A 12,519-nucleotide genomic window follows, 5' to 3' on the forward strand; every position below is an offset into this window, starting at 1 on the left:
ACCTCAGTTTTCTCATCTGCCAAAAGGGGATAATAAATTACTCAAAGGTTTAATCAGATTTTTTACTTAGAGTAATTTAAGCTTGTCAATGAAAGTCCTATATAATTATAATTAATATTACATTTACTCTCTCAGAACATCAGAATCTAGTTACCTGTTCTTGCATAATATGTAATTAAGACACTTATTAAGAAATTGGTTCAGTTGTACAGCATATAATGGTCCGTAATTCATGTGCTTATAAAAGTAGGTAGAGATAAAGAGATAATTACCTCATAGGGCAGTTAAAAAGCATCTAGTTACCCAGCAGTAGAAGATAATATATATTAATGGAGCTGCTTTCTAGGAAGAAAGAAAAAGGGAAAGGAAAGGAAGAGCAATAGTAATTAGCACTAAGTAATGTCTGTTATGTTCCCAACACTCTGCTAAGTAATATACTTCATTTCACTTAATCCTCCACAACTACCCTATGTGATAGAAACTCTTACCTGATTTTAGAGAAGAAACTGATGCTTAAAGATGTTAAACCACTGGCCCAAGATCACAAAATCAGGAAGTGATGGAGCTTGGTCTAACCGAGGAATGTTGACTCTATTGCACTTTGCCATTAAACCAAAGAGGTTGAATAAAACCAAAACTAAATTATTTCCTTCATTGTTGTAACCTATTTTTTTAATAGTTTGATTGGAACTCTAAGCCTATAGAACCGAATTTATGAGGACTTTTGCTTTAGCATTCCCAAAGATAACAATGTGAAAAGAATAGTATGATTTGAGAAGCCTTTAAAAAAAAAACCACACATGTACATATTAGCTGCTTTGAAGTGGAAGAATAGTTTGAGAGTGTTTCTTCAAACCACATGTTTGGTTTTCTTAAAGGTATTTCTTTAATTTTAATTTTTATCTTTTTAGTGCATGCACATAGTATACAAATCAAATATTATTAAAAAGACTCCCTTATCCCATTTCCACTTCTCTCCAACATCTCTCCACAAAATCCTATAGCCCAAAGCAACCACCTTTAGTAATTAAGTACAAATCTTCAAATTGTAAATATATAAATTTTTTCATATTACCTATTGATTTTCTATGATAATGATATGGACGATGGCTGAGCTCTCTTATGCCATCTCACCTCCCTTCCAAAAAGATACACATGTATCTCCCTCATCCTCCCAATACAGGTTCATCAAAAATGTTATTTAGATCAATCATTGATATTTATTCTATTACAACCACATAAATATTGTTTACTATTGAGCCAAGTGGTATAGGCTTATTATATTTCCTCTGTCATTAACCATTTTGTTTTTCCTGGAGTTATTAATTTCATCGATTCCACATTGGTTTAGTTTTCTCTGTTCTTATGGCTATTTTTTTTCCCAAATGCTATAACAGATTTGTCAGATGCTCATCATTTTTTCTAAAGGTTTATGCACATCAAATAATCCATTACTTTGGCATTTTTTTCTTGAAATCTTCCCTCCCATAGCTTCCTGTTTCCAGTCTGGATTGGTGGCTCTCTCTAAACCTAATACTTCTTGTCACTCTTTCCTTCACTTCTTATCCTTGGTTGGATTGTTTCCTGAATTCCATGACTACCTATTTCTTGGTTTAGTTTCTGGTTCTACTTCGCTCTCTAATATTCTTGCATTATGATTTTGATAGCTTTCTGGAAAGAGGACAGGAAAGAATACATGTTCAGTTTGCTATATTTAACTAGAAATCCCTAAATCTCATTTCCTTCAGAAACTATTTACATTGAAGTAGCTTTTGATAATGGGATTAGATTTGTTGTCTTTATTCATTTAAAAAAGAAAAAAAATGCTGAGTATAACTGCAATTTAAAATAGTCACTACCAGTAGTTAAGTCTAATTGAATAGATTATGTATATAATTTGATTGTTATGGCACCTGCTATACAGTTACATAACTGCCTAGTGGCCCGCAGTTAGCTGAAGTGAAGACAAACTATTTCATGCTAGTTTCCAGATTCTATATGAGGGATTTAAATATGTTTGAATAAAAGCAAGCTCTAGTCAACTTTACTCTTTCCAATACATTTTTTTCCTTCAATACACAAAGTTTTTGCTGCAATCAGTGGCTATTCCCTCTGCTGAAGATACATGGCAGAATCAACTTCACTGTCACCAAAAGTAGCAAAATCATCCTCATTATCACTAGAAAGAAACTTAGTGCCAAATGCACTCACAAAAGTTATAATTTTATATTAGATTTCTAATAAAAAATTAAGTTGGGATTTAGACATTAAATAGGAATGTAAAGGGGTCAAAAACTAAATACATCAAGATAAAGGAGTAAATATAGTCCACATTTCTTCTTTGACTCTGGAGTTGGATATATTCCAGAATTGAAAAGTTGTCATATTTTAGAAAAGTTAACTTACTACATATCATGTAATAACAGAAACTGATGCAGCATTCTATAATCAATAATTTTTCTACATTAAAATGCACAAATGGAACACAAAGAGGAAACATAAAAACTAAACAACTTCACATTCATTCAAGTAAGGTTTTAGTGCCAAACATACAAACTTGCCATTTTCAAAATGAATTATAGATAAGAGGTCATAAGCTATGATTAAAGAAGAGACCAAATTATGATTACTAGTAAACTACTTAAAAAAAACCTCAGAGGATTAACTAGAAAACTATAAGAATTTATAACGATTTTTTTTAAAAGATAAAGCAAAAGATAAAGACCAACAGTACAAGAGGAAGCTTTTGGTTTCCATGAATAAAGTTCTGAGAGACGATTCCTTCCCCTGTGGAGGAATATTCAACTTATGTGTTTCTTCCCTAATAATAACATTAGGTTGAGCTATTGTACATGAGGCGGGGAGGAGTATGAAGAAAGAAATGCTGAAATAACTATTATTTAACTACATCTGCCAAGTGCTTCCAGGTACATGGTATTATATAAGGAAATGACAATGTCCTTTAAGAGTTTAAAATCTAAAATAATATAGCAGGCCAGATGCACAATAGATATATATGGAACATTCCAACCAAAAGCAGCCACATACACATTCATTTTTCAATCTCAAGAAAGAAAAACATGCTCTCTGATTTCGAACTACACTACAAAGCCACAGTAATCAAAACAGTATAATATTGGCACAAAAACAGACACACAGATCAATGGAACAGAATAGAGAGCCCAGAAACAAAATCGCACTTACAGGGTCATTTAATCTATAACAAAGGAAACAAGAATATACAATGGGAAAAAGAAAGCTCCTTCAATAAATAGTATTGGGAAAACTGGACTAGTTTCTCACACCATAAAAAAAAGGAATCATCATGGATTAAAGACTAAAATATGAGATATGAAATCACAAAATTCCTGGAGGAAAACATAGGCAGTATGCTCTTTGACATCAGTCTTAGCAATACTTTTTTGGATCTGTCTCCTTAAGCAAGTGAAATAATAGCAAAAAAAAAAAAAAAAAAAAAAAAGAAAAGGCAAATGGGACTACACCAATCTAAAAAGATGTGCACAGTGAAGGAAACTATTGACAATATAAAAAGCTGCCTACTGAATGGCAGAAGATACTTGCAAATGATATATCTGATAAGGGGTTAATATCCAAAATATACAAAGAACTCATACAACTCAACATAAAAAAATTTTTTTAATGAGCAGAGGGCCTGAATAGACATTTTCTCAAAGATATACAGATGGCCAACAGACACATGAGAAGATGCTCAACATCACTAGTCATCATGGAAATGCAAATCAAAACCACAATGAGCTATCACCTCACACTTGTCAGAATGGCTGTCATCAAAAAGACAATAACAAGGGTTAGTGAGGATTTGAAGAAAAGGGAAGCCTACTGCACTCTTAGTGGGAATGTAAATTGGTGCAGCCACTATAAAAAAGTGTGGAGTTTCCTCAAAAAAAGTTAAAAATAGAACAACCATACAAGCCAGCAATTCTACTTCTGTGTATTTACCCAAAGAAAATAAAAACACAAATACGAAAAGATATATGCACCCGTATGTCCACTGCAGTATGTTTACAATGGCCAAGATATGGAAGCAACCTAAGTGTCCAACAATAGGTGAAATGGATAAAGAAGATGTGTATACACATACATATGTATATGTGTATACACACACACAGTGGAATATTACTCAACCATAAAAAGAATGAATTCTTGCCATTTGTGACAATGAATGGATCTAAAAGGTACCATGCTAAGTGAAATAAGTCAGAGAAAGACAAATACAGTATGATTTCACTTAAATGTGGAATCTAAAAAAAAAAAACAAATGAACAAAAATAACAAAATGGAAACAGACTCAGAGATACAGAGAGCAAATAGGTGGTTGCCAGAAAGGAGGAGATGGGAGAAGAATGAAATATGTAAAGGGGATTAATAGGTACAAACTTACGGTTGCAAAACAAGTGAGTTAACGAAGATGAAGTGAAAATAGCATAGAGGATGTAGTCAATAACATAGTAGTAACTTTTTATGGTGACTGCCATCATGGGATCATTTTGTAAGGTATAGAAATATCAAATCAATATGTTGTGCATAGTATCATAGACCAATTACACTTCCACATGTGTAAAAAAGAGCTTAAAATCTAAGACAGCAGTTTTAACACAAATGGAGGTGTTTAGTGCAGGATATTAAGGTAATTAAATGAGAAAAGATACTGAACTATAGTGTTCTGAATCCTGCTTACATCAGTTCCATCCTGAATTTATGTAACTAGTCCTACCTGTTTCTCTCCTATTGATATTTGAGATTGTCAGCCCTACCTGAAGACCTGCAGGAAAGACCTGAAGAGGAGCTACCAAACTGTAAGCTTTTGAACATACTCCAAATAGTGCATCCTTGAGTCACTCGTTCTCTGCCTCAGCTATAGGTTAAAACCATCAGTCAAAATTCTTTGGAGGAGTTTTCAAAATCCCAATGCCCAGGCCACATTCTAGACCAATTAAATTAACCTCTGACTGTCAAGCCCAGACAGTAGGATTTCTGAAACCTTCTCGAGAGAGTATGAAAGTACAGAAAGGCTAAAAACAACTGAGACTTAAGAGAGAAGCCAAACGATGTAATGGCCATGCTTCAAAATTATGCGTTCAAGTTCACGGCAATTGAGCAAGGACTATCAGATAGCACCCTTAGAGATGTCTCGTTATAATGCTTCCTGGGGATTTGGGTAGAACATAGTAGAGTAATTAAGGCATTTTTCTGATCTCTGCTATTGAACACTTAACAGTTTAGAACAGGAACAAAGCTTAAAGGAAAAGAACATGCAAACCTAAGAGTTACTTGAAGCTGAAGTTCTAATGTGGTCACAGCTAGGTTTAGGTTAAATGACTCCCATCTTGTTAAAATCTACAGTACAAGAGTAATAGCTGACAGACTAATCTTCCAAATAACAAAAGGACTTCTCATTTTTCCCAACAATTATAAAGATATAATAAAAGTCTTAACATTTTTCTTTTTCTAATTTAATGTTTTACTTAGTTTTAATTCCAGCTACTCTGCTCAAATCTCCGTAGATTAGTGTGTATAGAAATCTTATATTCTTGGTTATTTATGTCACTAAGTCTCCTAAGATAAGTAGCTGGGCATGGTATTCTTTGGGAAAATACTATTAGGTCTAGAAAATAAATTCAAATTTCCAAATGGAAGCTGTCCTCAGAATTCATGTGTTTCTCCCAAATGTGTGTTCTGTGTCTTCCTAGGAACTTGGTTTACTGTTTGCTGGCTATAAAGTCTGTTTCATTGGAGCTGCCCCAAACCCATATGTGGAGTGATCTCAATTTCTGAGGCTAGAAATTAGAATTACATTTTTCCATCAGAATTATTTGGATGATTAAGGACTAATTCAAACACACACACACAAACACTCACCAGCCAGGAAAAAGAAAGCCCAAATGAACTTTGATTTTTGTCTCCACCAATTTCATCTAACTCAGTGCTGTAGAGTTTAGCCAGAACCAGTCCAGTGATCAACTGATAGAAAAATCATTTGATGCTTTACATTCAAGTTCCTGTGACAGATCCAAGTCAGTAACGCGGAATTAGTAGAATTTGCTACTTCCAAACACAAAAGACTCTCTGCTTAAGTCTACATGTCTTATTTGGAAGGTCAACAGATTAGTCCTTATCTGGAAGGAAACCTAACTGGAATCTTCCAGCTACATTCTCCTTTCCTCTTCCATTCACTGTTTCTGGCTATGCAAATGAATGCATGTGCATGGTAGAACATAAATTATGGCTAACAGTTTGACACCATTGTTTTATTAACAATACAACTCAAAGCAAAATAATTAAATAGGGACACATAGTAAAATAAACATTCCAATGACCTTTTAGACTGAAAAGTTCTGCTCTACAAGTAAAGGGAAGAACAGTACAATTACGCGATAGTGCTCGTACAGACTTGCTGAATATGCGATGAAGCCTTGACTAGCCAGCCAGTCGTCTCATCTCTTCCAGCCCAGAAAAGGTTGAAAAGAACAGGACAGCTGTAGTGTCCTGACTTTGAGACTCACTGGTGAATGGAATGACAGATGCAGAGCCAGTGCCCCAAAGTGGGCAGGACCTCATCCCCAACAAACAAAAGAGAATGACAGTCTTGAAGCCCCATTTACTTCAATAAAATTTTTTTAAACCAGCTGTCTTTTTAACATATAAGATACTGGCACAAGGCAGTATTTACTCATTAAGTCTCAGAACACCATTTCACCTGATAATCCAAGCAAAACACCAACAATTAGTGTTTCCCTAACTCATTATTACCTTTTAATTCTGTATATATAATATTACTAGATATACATTATTATTTGCTACGGCTCCATCCATAGCTTTATCACATATGTCAAATAATAAGGCCTGCTCTAGATCTGTCTTAGGTTTACCCATAAAAAATCTGAAAAATTAAAAATTTGTCTATCCTACTAAAAAAAATCTGAAAAATACAAATTTTAATCTTCAGAATATTCCACATCTGTTACATGTATCTACTTATAATCTACCAAAGATCCCTAGGTTTTGTCTTCTTGCAACTCCCTATTGACCCAAAGTAATGATTTGTACAACTCATTAAACACATATTCAATTCTCCACCATATGTTGTGCTGGTGACTTCCTGCACTTTTGCTGTCCTACTCAGGGACTGTAAATATCTTGAAATCAGGCATCTATTGCTTATGGTTTGGGTTGTTTTTCCTACAGTAGGTGCTCTGTAAATAGGATGATTCATATACTTTATCTCATTGGATCCTCAGAGCCATCTTGTGGAGTTGGCAGGCCAACTAATATCTCTATTTTATAAATGAAAAACTGAGGCTCCAGGAGGTTCAGTGATGTCATCTAACCTAATACAGAGAATCAGTGAAATTGGAAAACCTATTTTCCCAATTTACAAGTCACTATTTATTATATTTCCAGCTTCTCCAAATGTATAGAAAAGTATATCAATTGAAGGAGTATTTTGGTTCTCAATTTCTTTAAGTTGATTAGTATTAACAAATTTCCCAGGGAATAGAGACAATAGCTGTCAAAAAACATGTTTTATAATTTAGGTTGTACATTTCTGAAGCTTAAATTCTGATAAAAACTATTCATACAGCAGTTCTTTGTTTAATAGGATTAACACAACCTTTAGCACTTTTACTTTGCCTTGACAAATAGCTTTAGAAGATAAACACTATCACAATACAGTAGAAAGGCATGTCTAAAAATGTGAATTACATAAGAATTCAAGAAAACATTAAATACATTTAAGTAATCAAAGTAACAGTAACTGACTCAAGAAGGTAATTGTATATATAAAATGTAGTGTTCCCGCTAATTTTTACATAAAGCTGTATGAATGTATGTATGTTTTTCACACCTAAAAAACTGCAAAAATTAATCAACATTTATTTGTAAGATGGCTTTAAGCTTCGGGAATTTCATGTGGTTAGAAGTTGACTTTCTATAGAAGAGAGAATAATGCTAATGAATGAATATTAAGTAAAAGGCACTAACACTACAGAGGTAAATTTGTAATTATATACATTTCCAAAAGTGGGATAAATCACACATTAAGTTATGTCATAATTCAAGGACTCGTAAGAGGCAAGATGTGTACTTGATAGTCTTTGGATAATTACTTTTAATTAGCATGCCTATATTATAAAAATATGAGAATATTTTAAATTAGGAATGTAAAATTATGCAATACAAGAAAAAAGTGGATCTTTAGAGCTAGAGGAGGGCAACCATTGAAATGAGGAGAGGTTTTACTTCTTCTGCCTACCCATAAAAGCTAAGTCTAGACATTCATAATTACACCAATTAATTGGCCATTTTGGCTAAATTATGTAAATTGTCTACATACACTTCTCAAAGTACACAACTGCCAATTCTATTTTCACTTTGGTCAAATCTACACTAGCTAGCAAAATGAAATGGATAATTTAAAAAATTATTCTGATAATTTAAATCAAACATTAATTAAGATAAAAGCAGATTAAATTTGGGGGTGGGGGAGAGGGGCTTGGATTGAAATATAAATATTCCTCATGTTTCTTAAGCATGTCTAAAAGGTTTTCTGTTTCTTATATTGTTTTTGAAATATGATTTCAAAACACTTAGTATATATTGTTTCTGTAGTAATTCTTTACTCCAGTTCTTAAATTCCCAAGATGCCTAAGTAATACAGTGGTAGTTTAGATTGTTTATATCAGTGTTGGCTTAAATCTCATTTCCTAAGTTAATAGACAACACTGATAATATTTATGGACATTCTGAACTCAAAAATAAAGTAACTGGGATGTTTTTAAAAATCAGCAATAAGAATATATTCCTTCTATTGGCATTATAGTTAGATAGAAGAATGTCCTTTTACCAGGAGACTGGGCTGAAGCATTTAGCAGTGAAGTACAAAGTTGTTCATAATTTAAATGGGTGGGGAGAGAACAATATGCATGTACATGAATAAACAAATAATTTTATTCTACATGATATCTACATATATATTTAGATATAGTATGTCGACATCTATCTGTCTAAAGGGAAAGAGAGAAACTCAATTCTCACAAAATGTTAACAATGTTAACTTAGATGAAAGGAATATGGGTGTTCACTGAACTATAATGTCTTGTACTATTATTTCAGCTTTTCTATAGGTTTGAAATTTTTCAATATAAAAAGTTGGCAGAAATATACATTTTAAACTTTACATAAAATAACTAATAAATATTCAGTACCCATCAAACCCCCATGAATATGATACCCTTGAGACTGAAAATTCTGCAGTACCTCATTTCTTAAAACCATACTGTGAAATCTATACTAAAGACTCTTTCCAATAGGCCTTAAGTGAGCACTTTAAAATATTCCCAAGGTTTCCCATGCAGGGTATAGTTAAAGAGCATTCCACTTGAGATCTTTGCCTGAAAGGCCCTATAGAATTGCAAAGTATCATTATTAAGCAAATGTTCCTGGGCCCTTGGGTGGTTCACTTAAAACACATTTCACTGTATTGAATATTCAATGCCAAAAGCACACTGTTCACTGTTAAGATTTGCAATTTAAACCCAGTTGGGAGAAGTAAAAGGTTCTTGTAATTTGCCTATACTGCATTGCATTGATGTAGTAGCTTTCATTGATAATTAAGTTCCAAAAATATAAGTTCGATTGTGTGAACAATGGAGGAAAGCTAACCTTTCTATTATAGCCTTAGCTCTTGACTTCTTGTATTTAAGATTACAGATGCTCCATTAAATCGATTTTGTGTTTAATCTCCTCTTGAAAAACAGTGAATGCAAGTCCCCAACTTTCTTCCCTTTGAGAGAACCGAACTATTTGACAATGAAAACTACAAGGCTCAAACCAGATGATTAACACCGCTCACTGGGGATAAGAAAAGTTTAGCCATGTCTCTTTTGGGGGAGTTTTCCTCAACTAATCTCACTGAATTGGAATGCCAAAATATATTTCACATTAGATTTTCAAACAAAATTTTTAGAGAAACCAGATTTGAGAGGCCAGAGGGTGCATTTAAAATTGCAAGATTAATTGTGTTCCATTTAAATGCACAGATATGCTTTTTTAAAAATCAGAAAAATTTTCAACAGTAATAGGGCTTTTAAAAAGTTTCATTCAACTCTTCTCTTTTCATCTAGTTCTTTTGCTCTGTTTTAACATTTCTAGGTCCCTCAGTAAAATATAAAGCAATAGAAGAATGAAGAACATAGTCCCGAAAAAATAAAATACTTGAAAAGAAGGCAGGAGATTATCATTGTATCAAGAGGGAATTACTTGATTCCCTTTTGCATTTGTACTGGAGCGGCAGGACTCATCTCCCTGGTTCTGGCTTTGAATGTGGGGAAATGACCAGCTAAACTGTGGCTTTCTCTGGTCCACATCAATGCAGCCTCACTTTCTCAGGAACCATTGGTGCTGGGATTACACTTCAGCATTTGGTCAGTCTCAAATTTAGAGCTTCTGACGAGAAAATTCAGTTTGTACTCAACCTCCAAAAGAGGTAAAACTACGTCGGCAATGAGAGCACAAGCAGGGCATTTGAGAATCCCTGCGGGAGATCCCTTCCCCATTTCTACAGTAAGAGTGGTGAGGAAGGAATCGTGTGGCAGTGATTCTCCAGTGTGGTACTCGAATCAGCAGCTCAGAATCACGTGGGAACTAGCTGGAAATGCAAATTATCCGTCCCCACCCCAGACCTACTTAAGCAGAAACTCTGGGGATGGGGCCCAGCAATCTGCTTTTTACTAGCCCTTTGGGTGACTCTGATGTATTATCGCTGACAGAGAAACGAGAATATAAATTTTCTAAAGGAACTTTAAAGCCCAGTCCAGTCAAGATCTAGCGGGGGAGACCAGCAGAGTAGGGGGGTCAACTATTGCCCGGGTTGGGTGGATCCCAGGCCCCCTGACCTGTCCGCGACCCCCTCCCGCACACACGCCCCCTGCGGCCCCCACTTCGCCGCCCGCAGCCTCACTGCCCGCCTCCCTCCGCCCCCAGGCCGCGCCGGCCGCCCAGCAGGAGTCTGGTCTGCGGCTCGGGGCGCGGCGAGCCCCTCCCGCGGCCGCGCGTGCCGGCCGCAGCCCTCTTCCGCCCTGCCTGCCCCTTTGTCCGCCCCGAGGGCGGCACCTTCCCGCCCGCAGGGTGTGCGAGCCCTCAAGGGGTGGGAGAGGAGGAGGGACCGGGGAGGGATGGAGGAGGAGCGGGGCGGGAGGCTGAGTGCAGGGGTGGGGAGCCGCCGCCGCACACCCGACTACCGTCCAGCCGGGCCGGCGGAAAGGGGCCTTTGTGGCCGGCCCGGGATTCCCCGCGAATCAACCGCCCCGGGGCGGGGTGGTGCCTCCCCCTTGGCGGGAGCCGACGCGGCCTTCCAAACTCGGGAGCCGGCGCGGCCGGCGGTGTCCAACCCGGGCTGAGCACGGAGCCGGCGGCGGGGCTCGGCGGGAGAGCGCGGCTAAGCGGAGGGGAGGGCCGGAGGGTGGGGCGGGGCGGGACTGGGCCGGGCCGCGGTGGAGCCGAGCGCCCGCGTCTCCGCCTCCCGCTCCCGTGGCCGCCTCAGCCCAGGCCGCGCGGGCGGGCGAGGACGCGTGTGCCCCCCGGCGGGCGGCCTTCGCCCGGGGCCAGAAGGTGCGAGAAGGCGCAGGCCTGCGCGCCGGGCTGGCCCTGGCTGGCGGGCTGGCGGGCTGACCCTGGGACGGCCGGGTGTCGCGGGGCGAGGAGGGTGGGGGGGCGACGGGAGGACGGAAGGAAAGGGAGGGAAGAAAGGGGAGTGCAAATATTGTGACTGCTGGGTGCGGAAACTGTCTGCCGACCTGTGGGAGATCCCACTCCAGGCTCCGGAAGACCGCCAGGAAGCCCGACAGCCCCTTGTTGGGAAGGCCTTCCTGAACGCCTCCCAGACAAGAGTCTCTCATTTCTCTTCCCTTTCTGCGACGGGTGGGGAAAGTTGTCCGCTACTCACCTTTTATCCTAGAGTCCCCAAAGGCAGGATATTAAGTTGACTGAGGAGCTTCAGCTCCGGGAAAGCGCTAGGCGGTTGCCACCTTTGGAGGTGGATGTGAAGGGGGAGCCTCTCCTCTTCCTTCCATGCCACCACCCCACCCCTCGGCTACAGCCTTGGGTTTTTCCTTGCCAGTCTCTTGGACACGAGACCAGTGGTACACTCTGTATGGCAAAACACCTCAGGTATACGTGAAACCGAAAGCACCTCTGATGTTGCCGGGAAAATCGCGGGAACGCCCGGATCTTCGCGATTTCCTGTGGCGACGGCAGTCTTGCCCTGCGCGGAGCGTCGTGGCTGCTGATGCGTTATGTGATTCTGGAACCCTCGGTCCGCTAAGTTCTCCCCTGCAACTGAGTTATGAACTTGCTCATATCAGGCCTTTTGAAAGTCAACACCAGGTTGTAATTTCCTCCCGCAGATTTCTAAACCTACAATTTTCCTACCTATTTCTGGCCGTTTTGGAATTTATGTTCTTAAATCTCAGGTTAAGG

At 38.3% G+C, this 12,519-nt stretch overlaps 1 long non-coding RNA gene across 3 annotated transcripts in view; it reads right to left on the bottom strand.

The window, feature by feature from the left end:
- The window catches only part of LOC140697408 (uncharacterized), a 296,177-nt gene extending 283,882 nt beyond the window's left edge, over positions 1-12,295 (bottom strand). For 2 of the 3 annotated variants that reach the window (XR_012074414.1, XR_012074415.1), the window contains exon 1: positions 11,987-12,293. This is a non-coding gene — a long non-coding RNA (uncharacterized lncRNA). Of the gene's footprint in view, positions 1-11,986 lie in introns of all 3 variants that reach the window. The other variant, XR_012074416.1, reaches the window with a different exon arrangement.
- Positions 12,296-12,519: the final 224 nt, after the last annotated feature.

This window comes from Vicugna pacos, chromosome 7, assembly GCF_048564905.1.
Source record: "Vicugna pacos chromosome 7, VicPac4, whole genome shotgun sequence".
NCBI classification, from domain to species: domain Eukaryota; kingdom Metazoa; phylum Chordata; class Mammalia; order Artiodactyla; family Camelidae; genus Vicugna; species Vicugna pacos.